Raw genomic sequence first — 13,293 nt, 5'->3', positions numbered from 1 at the left:
CAAGCTTGTTGCTGGCTTATCCTCGACAAAAATACAGACACATCACATAATCCTTCAACTTTTTGGCATCCTCAGGAAAGAGGATGGGAACTGAATAGTCTTGAGGCAGTTACCCAGGCATTTCTGAGCTCATCTCTTCAGACAAAAAGAGCAGTGAATAACAAATACAGGTGTATCAATAAGTACTGACTTCAACAGCAAACAAACCTGGGGCATCCTTCTCCAGAAGTGTAAAGTTATCATTCTAAAACACGATATCCTTTAGCTGCAGAGGAAGATTTTTACAGAAAGGTAAGTAAACAAGGAAAATCTTAATTTATACCTAATTTCATTGGAGTTTGCCTTGCTTCTTTTTGTGTTGTACCTGCCCAGCAGGAGGAGTTCTGAGTTAATCAATTAATCAATGCAGCCCTACTTCACTATGAACAACTTCAATTTAAGTCAGAGTTTTGTATGTCCATAATCTGTAATTAGTAATCAAGAGATGCTGCTGCTGCTGCTTGAAATATTTCACAGAACTGCAGGAATCATTAATGTGTTTGATTCTGTTCCATTTAGGTTAATCTGAGGTCTGCTGCTGACCTCTGTGTGTCCAGTACTACCTTTAAGTATAATCCTACTCATTATTAGTGCTAATGAGTACAGGTCCCTCAATTGCTTCATTTCAGTAGTTTCTGTCAGCCTAAATTTCCTGACTGGCATCCAAAAGAGCAACTTATTTTAAGTGAGCTATGAAAGTCCTGACTTTCTCCCAGCTCTTCCTTTTTTAATCATAAGGATAAAAATCAGAGATCTGTATCTACCTTAATCTTTCTCTTTGCAAAATTCCACACTTACACTCATAAAGCTAAAGTCATAAAGGAATTCCTACACTCCTACGTAGGATAATAACTCATATTTCATAGGAAATTCATGCAATGCAGATCTGCAGTCCACAAAGTCTGCTGGGGAAGGAAACATGGAAGTTGGGTGACTCTTCCCTACATGTTCAGTACATCCCCCAGTGACATTCTCCTCATATGTGTTTCATGGCTTTTGTTTCAACAGCTTTTAAAATGGTCCACTGACAGTTTATTTTTCAGATTTCAGTGTTGCTCCATTTCTCCCCTGGAAACCAGAGGCTCTGTCTTGTATGGTCTCCTCTAGTCCTTTTTTCACTTCTTCCTAAAGGAATGCACCTTGGAAGTGTCTCAGGTGTCTGTAGAGAGGAGAAAGTGGAATAACAATTTCTAAGTTAGAGTATTCATTGTATCTGCAACAGCAGTAGCATTTTCAGTCCTATCTTCCAAATAATTTTGCACTGCATGTCTTTCTGGCTCCAGGACATAGTCAGACTTTGGCTGTATCTGAAGAAATAACAGCAAAGCAGAATGGGGATGAACATCCCCTACATCTTTTCTGCTTCCCTTTCTGACCAGGGATGCTCAGGCAATTGTCATTGTCCCACTGAGACAGCAAATAATGATCACCACAGGGAAAACTAAATAACTTCTATGTAGTCTGATCCCAATGAAAAATAAAGGAACTCAGGCCATCACTAATTAGAGCAGGAGATGGTATCACTCAGGCTGCTCTGTCACACAGGTGCTTCGCAGTTCTGCCATGTGCTGGCTAAACCCCACAGCTGAGAAGTCAGGAGGTCTCCCAACAGTGGCAGCTGAGTTGGGCTGTGTCCCTTCTGCCCTGCTGGAGGGTCAGGAGGATGAGCAAGGCTGGATGGAAACTGGACAGGCTCAGAACATGTGGCCATCAAAGCAAGAACCCACCAGCATCAACCAAGAAAACTCTGACGAACTTTAATCAGATAGTCTTCAACATTAGAGTAAAAATTTATCCATGCCTTTCTTTTCCCTCTGAAATAGAAAGGGTGTCCAAAAAGTGGTTTTCTCTTGATCTTTAAGAAAAGGAATCTTACTCCTGAGGAAACCATTTTTTTCCTCCATATTAGATGAATATTAATTTCCTGAGAAATGTGTAAGACTTTACTATTTTATAAACATTGCTAAATAATATAAACTCCATCTCAGAGTTTGGGACATTCCCGCTAGATGATATTAAGTGTTTCTTCTTCACTAATTCAGAGACACAACTGCAGCTTTTGATAACTTTAACTTGCAAGTCATTCTAGCAGTGCATGAAGTGTGAATATAATTACAGTTAGAATATAGTTAGAATATTACTATTTCTATTGTACTGGAACTCTGTTCCACACACCTCCTTCAGATAAGATAGAAGTGTTTGATGTGAATACATCTTCAATTAACATTGCTGGAAGATAATGGAAGGCATTGATTGGAAAATTCTTATCTAGGTAAAAGTGTTTGAGAACTAAAGAAACAACGTGCCTGTCAGACCTCACTCCACTCTCAGCAACGTCTGTGATTGAAAAGGGGCATCATAAAGCCCAGGTGAAGGTAGCAGTTCTTTAACTGTACAGTTACATATTAACAGATATATGTCTCTACATATGCAGATCTATAAATAAAAATCATTATCCCATGCTCTCTTTGTAGGGGAAGTAAAGATGAAGATGGTTTATCCAGCATCTGAGTATTGGGTATCTCGGAGCAAGACATTCTGGAAAGTATTGAGGGTCATGCAGTGCTTACTGTAGTACATCACAGCAGGCCAGGTGCAATTGTACCCATATTTTCTCTAAGAATAAAAACCAAGAGTTTTCAAGTTTTTCTCCTGCAGCTGAGCTTCTTCACTCATGAGGGACAACAGGAAAACAGCAGCCAGTGCCTGTGTGTGTACCTGCAGATAAGCAGTGGGAACAGACAACCACCACAGAAAGGGATTCCTATGCAAACTGAGCACTTCAAGATGAATGCATACAGGCTGCCATTAGGGTTTGGGTTTTGGTTTTCTGGAAATGAAGTGAACTGATTTGCAGTTTCCCCCTAAAAATAAATAATGTTCCACTCTGAAGGCCTGTAGAAGATCTTTCTCTGCTTGAGCAGTTGTTTGACAAGTTGTGAAGTGGAAGGTGAGTTAACAGCCCAAAATGAGCATACCTGAAAACAAGCCAGCTCCAGGCCAGCAAGCTGAGACACATTTACATTGCACAGAGACACAGCACCGAGCAGTTCTTGTGCTGATTCAGGAGGGAGTAGCAAAGATCAGGGCTCACCTTATCAGGGTTTCTCATGCTCAGATTTACGTTTTTCATATAGTGTAAGATATGTTTAATCTGCTTAGAGATAAAAATTGGCTGAAGAAATTAAGAAGAATGGGAGTTAGGGAAGAGAAGTTTTATTTACTAGGGGGAAGAGGTGATAGTTTTAAGGAAGGGCATAAACCCCAGAAGTGCAAAGACATGGAAATCCAGATTTTGGAAGGCATCTTGCTCTCTTCAGGAGAGCCATTCTACTCCACTGACATCCACACAGAGGACCTAGACAGCCCTCTGCTCTTCTTCCAAAAGACTGTGGGTGGCAAATCAGGGTTCTACAATACTGACACAGGCATTGAATCTGTCTCTCAAAGTCTTTTGAAAAGCTGTGGCCAACCACACATGCCTTTGCTACCAGGCTGTAGTTTAGCATCTGGAAAAAATGGCCATGTAAGATTACCTAGAGCTGCAAGGTAGAGAGTGTTGCCGAAGGAAGTGCTGCTTTTGGCTTGGCTTGAAATTCAGCAGGGTGAATTTCTAAATATACATGTCACATATGTACTCACTCTAACTCAGAATGTCAGGGATAAACTTTCCCCTGTGCTTCACCAGCCCTTTCCAGATGAATAAACAATATCCTTCTTGATTAATCTACACAGATGGCACATTTTTCTTCTAGCATTTTTAATATATGGCCATATATGGGCCACATGCTTGGGAAATCTGCAGTGACTAGAAGGAGATGTGCCCTAAAGTCAGTGCAACAACATCCAGCTGGAATTTAAAACTGCAGTGGTCCAAAGAGGGCCACACCTCTGCATGGGGCTTTTTTGGTTCATTTTTGTTTCTCAACTGTAGGCTTTGTAGATGTTTAGTTTACAGAAAACCCTCCACATCCCCATCTTATTTTGAGAGGATGACAAGACAGCATTTTCAGCTCACTCACCTCACCTAACTCAGCACAGAGCCATTTCTCACACCCCATGCATATCCCATCCAAACCACCATGTGCCATTAGCAACAGGGAAGTTGGCTCTTCCTCCTCTGTGCCAACATACGGAATATTGCTATGGAGGGCGACTAGCAATGCCCTCAGTCACTCCCACATTGGTGCCATGAAGAATGCAGAATGAATTTGATCATTTTCTCTATACCTATCTGATGAGCAGTGGTTAGCTCTTTGCCATCTCTGAGCCACTAAACAGAAAGATTGAAATGGAGTCTGATAAAGATTGCTGGTTTTTGGCAGCGTGATCCTGGAACGTATTACTGTTAGATAATTAGACCATAAGTCTCCTCGCAGCAAGTCTCCTGGCTTTATAAGCACCTGGATTGTTTGCTAAGCACCCAGAGCACTATTCATGCTTTAAGAACAAATTAATTATCATGAGTCAATTAGCAGTACCCTAGCCACACTAATGGGCAGACTGGATCATCAAGCAAACCTATTCAGAAACTTTATATAATATTCTTCCTGGAGTTAGCATAATATTATTTTAAGAGCTTTTAATCTTGGTTTCCTTTCTAAGTTTATTTTAGCATGAACAAACAGGTATTCAATCTCTGGCTGGTTTGTGAGAAGTTCACTGTTTATTTTAATTTTTTCTGTACCTATGTTACAAGTTTGGCCACTAGAGTTGCCTGCTGATGTTTATGTCCCTTACTTGATTTTTTAAAGCTGAGCACTAATGATAAACAGAAAATAACAAAATAGACACCTTTCAGCATGAATTTTTAGTGGGAAAATAATGTTTTCCAGGGTTTATGAAACCAATGTCTGGAAATACTCTCCAGACCTTCCTTCAAGATCTTGGGTCAACTGCAGTCAATACGGCCTGAAAGAAATTAATCCTTGAGGTTTTTAAGTTTAGGTATTTGTAAAACTTTTTTTTTCTGGTTTTGATACAGTTGGATGAAAAAAAATCATCAGTGGAAGAAATCACCCAGAGCTGCTTGATTAGAGAAGTGAACAAGCCAACCTGAGAAGCACAGCATGAATAAGTGTGGTGCCATATTTCATTGTCTCCCCAAAGAAAAACAAAACATTTGCTCTATATTTTAACAGATATACCTGCTACTCAACTGCTAGCTTGAATCAATGAGTGGAACCAGGCAGAAAAAGAGCAGGGATTCTGCAAATGAACTCACTTTAAAATTATGTCTCCCGTGAGGGCTTTAGCTGGGGGAGGGGAGGGGTGTTCTGCTCTGTTTTTCTCTGGAAGAGAATATTCTGAGCAGCATTTGTTGATTTAGAGGGCAAGATTCTGCTGCATAGCCATTAAAGGTCCTTAATCATAAGGGGTTTTTTATCTTGAGAACTGTACTAACAATAGAAATGACAAAACCGGACTCCACAAATGATGCTTAGAGCTGTAGGCTGCTGTTTTCTGAGAAGAGATAGGCAGCGAAGAGAAAACAAAACGTGCTTCTAAGCAGTTGGCTGGTGCCTGTATTCTATAGTTCATTCAGAGCTGGTTCATCTTTGCTTGAGGAGCCCCTTCTTGAAGGAGTTTTGCATTCCCCGTGGGGATACACCACAAACATTGCATCTCTAGAGGACAGAATAAATTCTAATCATGAGAAAATCTGCCAGCAGGATATTAGTAGGAGAATTCACTCTGGAAGCAAAATATTGTACGAACCCACTTCAGACCATGTGGACAAAAGCATGTGGTTATCACAGCCCTTTGCCTTCCTTCTTTGCCATCCCAAAGACAGCAGGGTAGCATCCATTCCAAAGGGTGCTAGAGAGACAGGAGATGAAGGGAATCTCAGCCAAAGGTCTGCTTCCTCCTACCAGTAAAGCCCCATTTTAGAGATTGGTGGCAAACAGATGCCAGGTTTAGAAACTACTTGTTTACTTCCCCTGAGCATCACAAAAATTCAATCCAGCAAAAGGTATTTTGTCACAGTCTTCAGTGTGTTTGTGACAGCTGGTGACAGATTTGTTTTGGAAATCACCTTTTGAAAGGACTTAACTTTGCAGGTTTTTTTTAAGCCTCTGATCCAACGGGCCTGCCATCAAGGCAAACACCATAATTTCTATCCCACAGCCTCAATTTTACCACAGAGAGGATGTTCCATGGGGTGTCCAGTCTCTCATACTTTGGCCTTGGTGACAATTAATGCCTATCTGACAGTCCCAGATCCACAGAGATTTCACTGGTCTACAGGGAGAAGTTTAGGGTATTTTTTAATTAGGTTGCAGAGCACAGCGAGGCTCTGAACATGGGGCTGCATGTGTAATCTCAGTTTAAGCATTTGACAGTGCATCTATTTACTCAGCCAATGCAATTTGTAGCTTCTTTTGAAGATTGCCATGAGACCAGATCCCACTGGGCTGAATCACTCACTAGACAGGTGAAAAAAAAGTGAAGTTGGAATTTCAACTAAAAATTTTGAGACGGTTTCAGGGAAATTGCAGTGATTACAGAGCAGAGGACTGTTCTCTTAAATCCAGGCAAAAGAATGACACAGTGAGAAATACCAGGTGGTCATATAATCCCTTTTGGACAGCAGATAACTTCAAGGATTGGGATTCTGTTCCAGACTGCATCATTGAGCAGATCCTTAGATAAGTAATTTTATTTATCTGAATCTCAATTTTATTCCATTTTTATTCTCTTCTCTGACACCTGTGGATGACAAGAATTTGTGTAAAGGAAAGGCTACAAGAGGCAGCTAAAAAACATTTCAGAATTCAGATTTTAAAACCATTTTCCCCAACAATTCTTTGAACCTAGTTATTACTTTGTATTACTTAAGACAAGTCCCTATCCTTCTGAATAGGGTATGTTCAGACTAGGAATTCTGAACATATCCTATACGAACATATATCCATAATAGGATATGTTCTGAATAGGAATGTTCAGAGCCTCGCTGTGCTCTGCAACCTAGTATAACATTCTCACAGAGGAAAAGGTAGGTTCCTCTTTCAGATACAAGAAGAAAAGCTTTAACATTTACATATGAGGAATGGGCTTTTTACTCCCTAATCAATCAGAATAAATAGAAATACATACATAGATTAAATATAATAATAAATATAAATACGATGTCTATAAGAGACAACATTTGTTAAAACTAGTCCAACCAAAACAAGCCCCTGCTGCCTGGTCATTCTAAAAACTGGAGCTTTATTTGTTCCCTTTTGCTGCCAGACAAAGGTTCCTCAGGACAGCTTTCTTAAATCCCCTGCAGTGACAAGTGGGTGACCACACAGCACAAGTTCTGTCAGGGACTGCCTTGTCAGATATTCCCTCCCACACCCCTGAAGTGCTTCTTTGCTGTGCTAGCAGGTGTTAGTTCAAATACAGAAATTACCAGCAGTGCTCACGTTCCCCATGCATTCAGCCCACAGTTTTCTGTGTGAAAAGTGAGCACACCTTATAGCTGCAGTTGGTTTCTCTGTTCAAAATTTGCCAGCTAGTCCTGCAAGAAGCTCTTTCAGTCAGGCAGCCTGATGGTTTTGTCCTTGTTTTACCTAAATACAAGACTGGAGTGAGCAGAAATTGTGCATGGCCACACAGATATTTTCTTAGAGATAAACATTTAATCAAGTGCCTCTTTCACATACATAATCATCAAGTGCCTTCACAGGTATTTTACCTGATAGAAGAAAGCAGATGTGTGGTTTCATGTAACCATGGAAATTCCTTCAGGAGAACTGAGATTTCTTAGGAGGGAGGAGGCTCTGGCTAGCTGCTCTGAACTGGACACTGAGCTACTGCAAACTTGAAACAATTTGTTTTTGTCACAGTGTAGGTTTGCCAGAACTGGAATTGCATGCTTATCTATCTTTCCTGCAAGTGCTTTTTTATCCATTGCCTTCCATACCGATGCAGAAAATAAATCTTAACATTGTCCCTGGTATCCATTATTTAATAGCATTTTACTGCTAAAGTTTATCCACTTGATTTCTCTATTTCCTCCCTGAAGCTTTTTTCTCCCACTTAAACCCTGCTGGGAGCCAAACTGACTATAAAGGAGGAATAATTTTATGGTCTAAAGCATTAAACTAAAATGTTAAGCTAAGTCAAAACCTAAGCTAAGTATCAGTGCAAGAGCCTGTACAAAGTATTTTGAGCTACTTCTAAGTCCTAGAAAAAGTTTGTAAGCATGTGTGGAAATTCAGGCCATTTTTAAACAAATAAAGAATTCTCTCCAGAGCAAAGAACAAAAATAACCTTCCTTGCCATCTTTCCACTATGACCTGAAACCAAACCAAGAACACTTTTGGTTGCCAAGTAAATATGGGATCCTGTTAGATCTTGTCTGCAAGTCAAGAGCCGTGTTTTTGTTTTCTTTGGCTTCTAGGCAATTTCAAATATTGTCACTCTCGGTGCCCATTTCTATCTGATATATTGTTGCTAGTTCTGCTCAAGAAAAGCATCTCTGTGGCCTGTAATGCAAAGATGCTGCAGTTGCTGGTTGCTTTTTTTCTTGTCTTTTTTGTCCCTTTTTATGAATTCCTTACTCTGGCTGATTTGCATGATGATGGCGTATTTATTTCTCAAACTAAGTTTACTGGTCAAAATGTAAATCATAGGAATTTAGAAAATGCTTCTCCATAATTCAGAGTATGTGACGCTCATGCAAACAGAGTTATTTTGTTTTCTTTTCCCCAGAAGAATATTGCATAAACTCTACAAATAAATTGAAGTATTGCACTTCATGCTGCTTTTCTTTATCCATAAATGGGAGTTCTGTCTCGTTGTTTTACTGGTGAACTGGGAGGGAGAAGGGAAGAAACTGCTCTTAATATGATCTTATGCAATATCTAACATGTCATGTCACTAATATGTTTTGAATTTTCTCAGAAACACACAGCTTGAAGTAATATTAAATTGTTTGTAATTGCTCATTTTCTTTAAATGCTCTTTGATATTTCTTCTGAAAAAAAGACAAAATTCCAAGATCATGCCATGCTGGAGAAAATGCTCTGACACTGTCACATATTTTTATTAATATAGTCTCAGTAAATGTACAATTGGGTAAATTGAAAGGGTAGAGAGGACTTTGATTATAGAACCAATTCATAGTACACATTTGGGCATACTCAGATCTCAATAGCAAACTGAACTTCTATCTGATTTTATCTTGAGCTCTATTATCAATTACTTATAACCAATAATGTGAAAAGACGAAACACTTCTGCAATTATCTGTTGTTGTATTGGGGCTTTGTATAGTTAATAACAGGGTAGCAGTATAACTTTATAAATCTCAGCTCTGACATTTCATTGATCTCAGCTGTCAGGCTCTTTATTTAAATAATAAACCCAAGAAAAAGAATGCTGCTAGGTTAAAACTGGAAAATAAAAGAGAAGGAATGAAAACAGAGAGCACTGTTAGAATATCAAAAGCCTTCTTGGAGAAAAACGTCTTGCGTTTTTTGTTTTCTTATTTCCTTCAGGTTGGTGAGCAACAATGCAAATGATGAAATTCCACAGGCATGTATTTAGCTCATTTTAGAGATATGAACACTTAGAAACAGGGTGACTGTCAACTTAAATGATCATACTGCTTCCATGAGCCCATGGACTGTCCATGTATCAATGTCTCTATGTTTTGATTACTGCTGTAAAAAGTAAAATAAGACTTATTATCCCCTGGGTATCTTCCCAGTTTCCTATTTCAAGGGCATGGTTTACATCCAGAAGCTTGATGTTTTACATCTCTCTAAAAACATTGAGTTTTAACAACATTTATTATAGCAATTTTGGATGTTCTTAGCTTCATGGACTTATTCAGCCTTTCTGGTGTACTGTGAATCTCTTGGAATTAGTATTACTGCATAGCAATAAGTCCCTCTGATGCCTTTTCCTGGTCTTAATATCAAGAGTCATACACGGTTAGAAGGGGAAAAGGGATTTTACCTTGGTATTTATTTTAAGGATCCTTAGGTGCACATGTCCAGGTCGTGTGCATTGAAATGCACCCTGCCAAAAATGCCCCCCAAAAGATCAGGTATAACATTATAGGTTTTACTAATTAGTATATCTATCAAAGATTCCCCAATGAGAGGCTCGAGTGAGCCCCCCTCCCCAAGGAACCTTCCCCTGGATGGTTCTATCTTGGTTTACAGAATGTGTTCTGGAGAGGACCTTGGGGTCTGGGGCACACTGATCTCTGGCTACGAAGCTTCTAAAATGCTGAGTCTCTCAGCTTGACAAACAAGTCCAAGAATGTAGGGAAAAAGCACTAAAAATACAGAAGCTGTAAAAAGGTATAACAGGGGTATAAAAGAAAAGGCAAAAAATCATCATGGCATCACCTCAGATGAACCCTGACAGACGGAGGAGTACTATATTAATTTTGTATTTTTATTTTGTTTATTGATGTTGATGGCCCCAGTATGACTCTTTTTTTTTTTTTCCCTGATGAATAATTTAAAAGAGGTAGAGAAGCAAATTTGTCTGATATATTACCTGAAGACTCAAAAAAACAATTCAGCACAATTTCAACCAGCTGGCAAAAGTAGGGAATCTAAAATGTTCCATGTCTCTTCTGACACATATTGTAACCCTGTAGCTATGAAAGACCTGCCCTGTGCCTGGCATCTCTGTGGTTTCCTTTCAGTTTTTTAACTAATAACCACGTGTCTGAAGAAAAAACATGACCTGACAGGATGTACCACCTCTTTTCCAAGTATCTCCTCATCCACACTGCTGCCTGCAGGGCTCTGCAGATACCAGACCCACAGAGAGGCCTCCCCACTCCCTCCCCTAGAACAGGGAATTGTATATACCATGGAGTTTTAATTATCAGACCAGAGTTTACATTAGCAGCACTATTCACTCACATCTAGTTTTCATTTGCTGTGCCCTGCCTTTTCAGAAGACACCACAGCCACCAAGTTTTTGGGTCAGATGTTAATTTTTATTAAGTGAACTTCACAAACCTCAATGAAATGCTTCTGATAAAGTTCCAGAAGGATTCTGTGAATGATGAATGAGCTTATTGATACAGACACGAGGTTTGAAATTCTCTTTGAAAGGGCATGGGCTCAAAACCCATCAGTTGGTGGTTTTATGTCTAACTGCTGCAGCTGCTGTTGTGAAAGATTCTTACTAAAGAGAAATAACTGCACATAAACTGAAACACCAAACCTTAGATAGTCACAGGGCTGAAAATAAAGAAGCATTTGGGCCAGCTCCGAAGACTGAGATGTTGCAGGGCACAGAGTATGGGGTCATACCAAGCACCCAGCTAGTGCTGATGGGACTGTCATACCCCCTGCCATGCTGCTCTTTCACAAACCACAGCTGCCTGTAGCCAGACCTGCCTGGGCAATAGCTGAGTTCCTCGGTTTCAAATTCTCCCTCTGCTGTTTGTCACTGCCTGCCAGGAGCTGGGTCTGGTCATGGCTCAGTCCTTGACTGAGTGCATTGTGTCACTCACTGATTGAGAGACAACCACTTGCACTTGTGGGTGACAGATGGTCTCTGCCAAGTCCAAAGGGATTTCTCAGCAGCTTTCCAGCACCAACAAGATGATAGTTTTTTTCTCTGAATTCTTATACTTTTGAGATCAAAAGCAGACTGAAAGAAAACTGGGCTTCAGACCAGTAGAATGTTGCAATTTGCTTTGCCTCACAGGGTTTATTTAAGCAGGAAAACTGATGATAATTTTTCATCATTGACTTGTTAGTACAGCTTGGTTTGTTGCTGAAGACATTAATATTTTACTTGGCTAAATCTGATCTGTTTCTCCATGCAAATTAATTGCATCGTGAATTTAGTCTGGAGTGACTTGGTAGGACACAATCATGCTATGAGTATGGCCTAGACAATATTAGCTTGCTTTCTTGTTTTTCCAAAGGGACTCAAAGGCCTTAGAATCCATCTGGTGTTTTGTGAACTCTGATATCCTTGTTAGATCTTTATGTAGTAAGTGCTCTTTTTAAGGATGTTAATTACACTAAAGCAAGTCAATGTGTTTCACCGGCTGCTGGAAAAATGACAAAGTTTCATTAAAAAAAAGTAGTGAATTCAGTTGGATCCTGTTCAACATTTTCCCCTTGATGGAGGAAACCTTCCAAGTTGTGATTTGGTACCTTGGTATGCTTTAAAAAGCAGTGTTGGATGCACCAGTATTCCACAACCACTATTCCTCTTCCTTTTAAAATTAGATTTTGAAAGGGAAGATGCTCAATGCTCTATTGGCTCATCCATTATTCTTCTCCTGTGAAACAAACACTGTTGTGTCAGAAGTGAATTTCAGTGACAAGTTTTCTGGATAGTTTGAGCTGCAGTAAACTCTCCTGTCTTCTCATCACTGAACCTGTTGCGGTGTTAAGGGAATATGAATCTACTGCTGAGGTGACTGTTTAAGGTACTGCCACACAGATTTGGATCATAATCATAAAGGAATAGAACATAAGAGAGACTTGTGACAGAGGCTTAACTCAGGAGTACCAGAGGTGTTTATCACTGACCTATTAAAGGAGGAGAGAATCTGAGATCACAATCTTTGCTAGCAGAAATGTCCCTGACATGGAAATTTGATGCACTTTCCTACAAAGCCAAAAATATTGTGATTTTGTTGTCTCTCTTTCACTGCTGATGACAGGAGCATACTAGTTTTATACTGGTTTAATTTCATTACACTAAGTCTATAAACTGTAAGGTAATGACTAACATTTACAATATTAGTAATACATGTGTGGCTCTGGAGACATTTTATGTAACTTTTTTTTTTTCTTATACATTTTGCACAGTTTTGAAGGACTATTGGTGTTTTTCCCCAGTTGGCAGCAAAGCCCCACACAGCCACTGGCTCATTGCTGGTGGGAGGAGAGAATTGGAAGAGTAAAAGGAAGATAACTCATGGGCTGAGGTAAAGACAGTTTAACAGGTAAAACAAAAGCCACACATACAAGCAAAGCAAAACAAGGAATTCATTCACCACTTCCCGTTGGTGGCAGGTGTTCAGCCATCCCCAGGAAAGCAGGTCTCCATCATTCATAGCAGAGACTGGGGAAGACAAACACCATCACTCCAAACAACCTCCCACTTTCTCCTTCTTCCCCAGCTTTATATGCTGAGCATGGCATCCTATGGTCTGGAATATCCCTTGGGTTGGCTGGGATCAGCTGTCCTGGCTGTGTCCCCTCCCAACTCCTTGTGCACCCCCAGCCCACTCACTGGAGGTGTGGGGTGAGAGGCAGAAAAGGCT

This window comes from Aphelocoma coerulescens, chromosome 1A, assembly GCF_041296385.1.
Source record: "Aphelocoma coerulescens isolate FSJ_1873_10779 chromosome 1A, UR_Acoe_1.0, whole genome shotgun sequence".
Taxonomy (NCBI): Eukaryota; Metazoa; Chordata; class Aves; order Passeriformes; family Corvidae; genus Aphelocoma; species Aphelocoma coerulescens.
The sequence above is the reverse complement of the archived record's forward strand: the minus strand, read 5'-3'. Positions refer to the sequence as shown.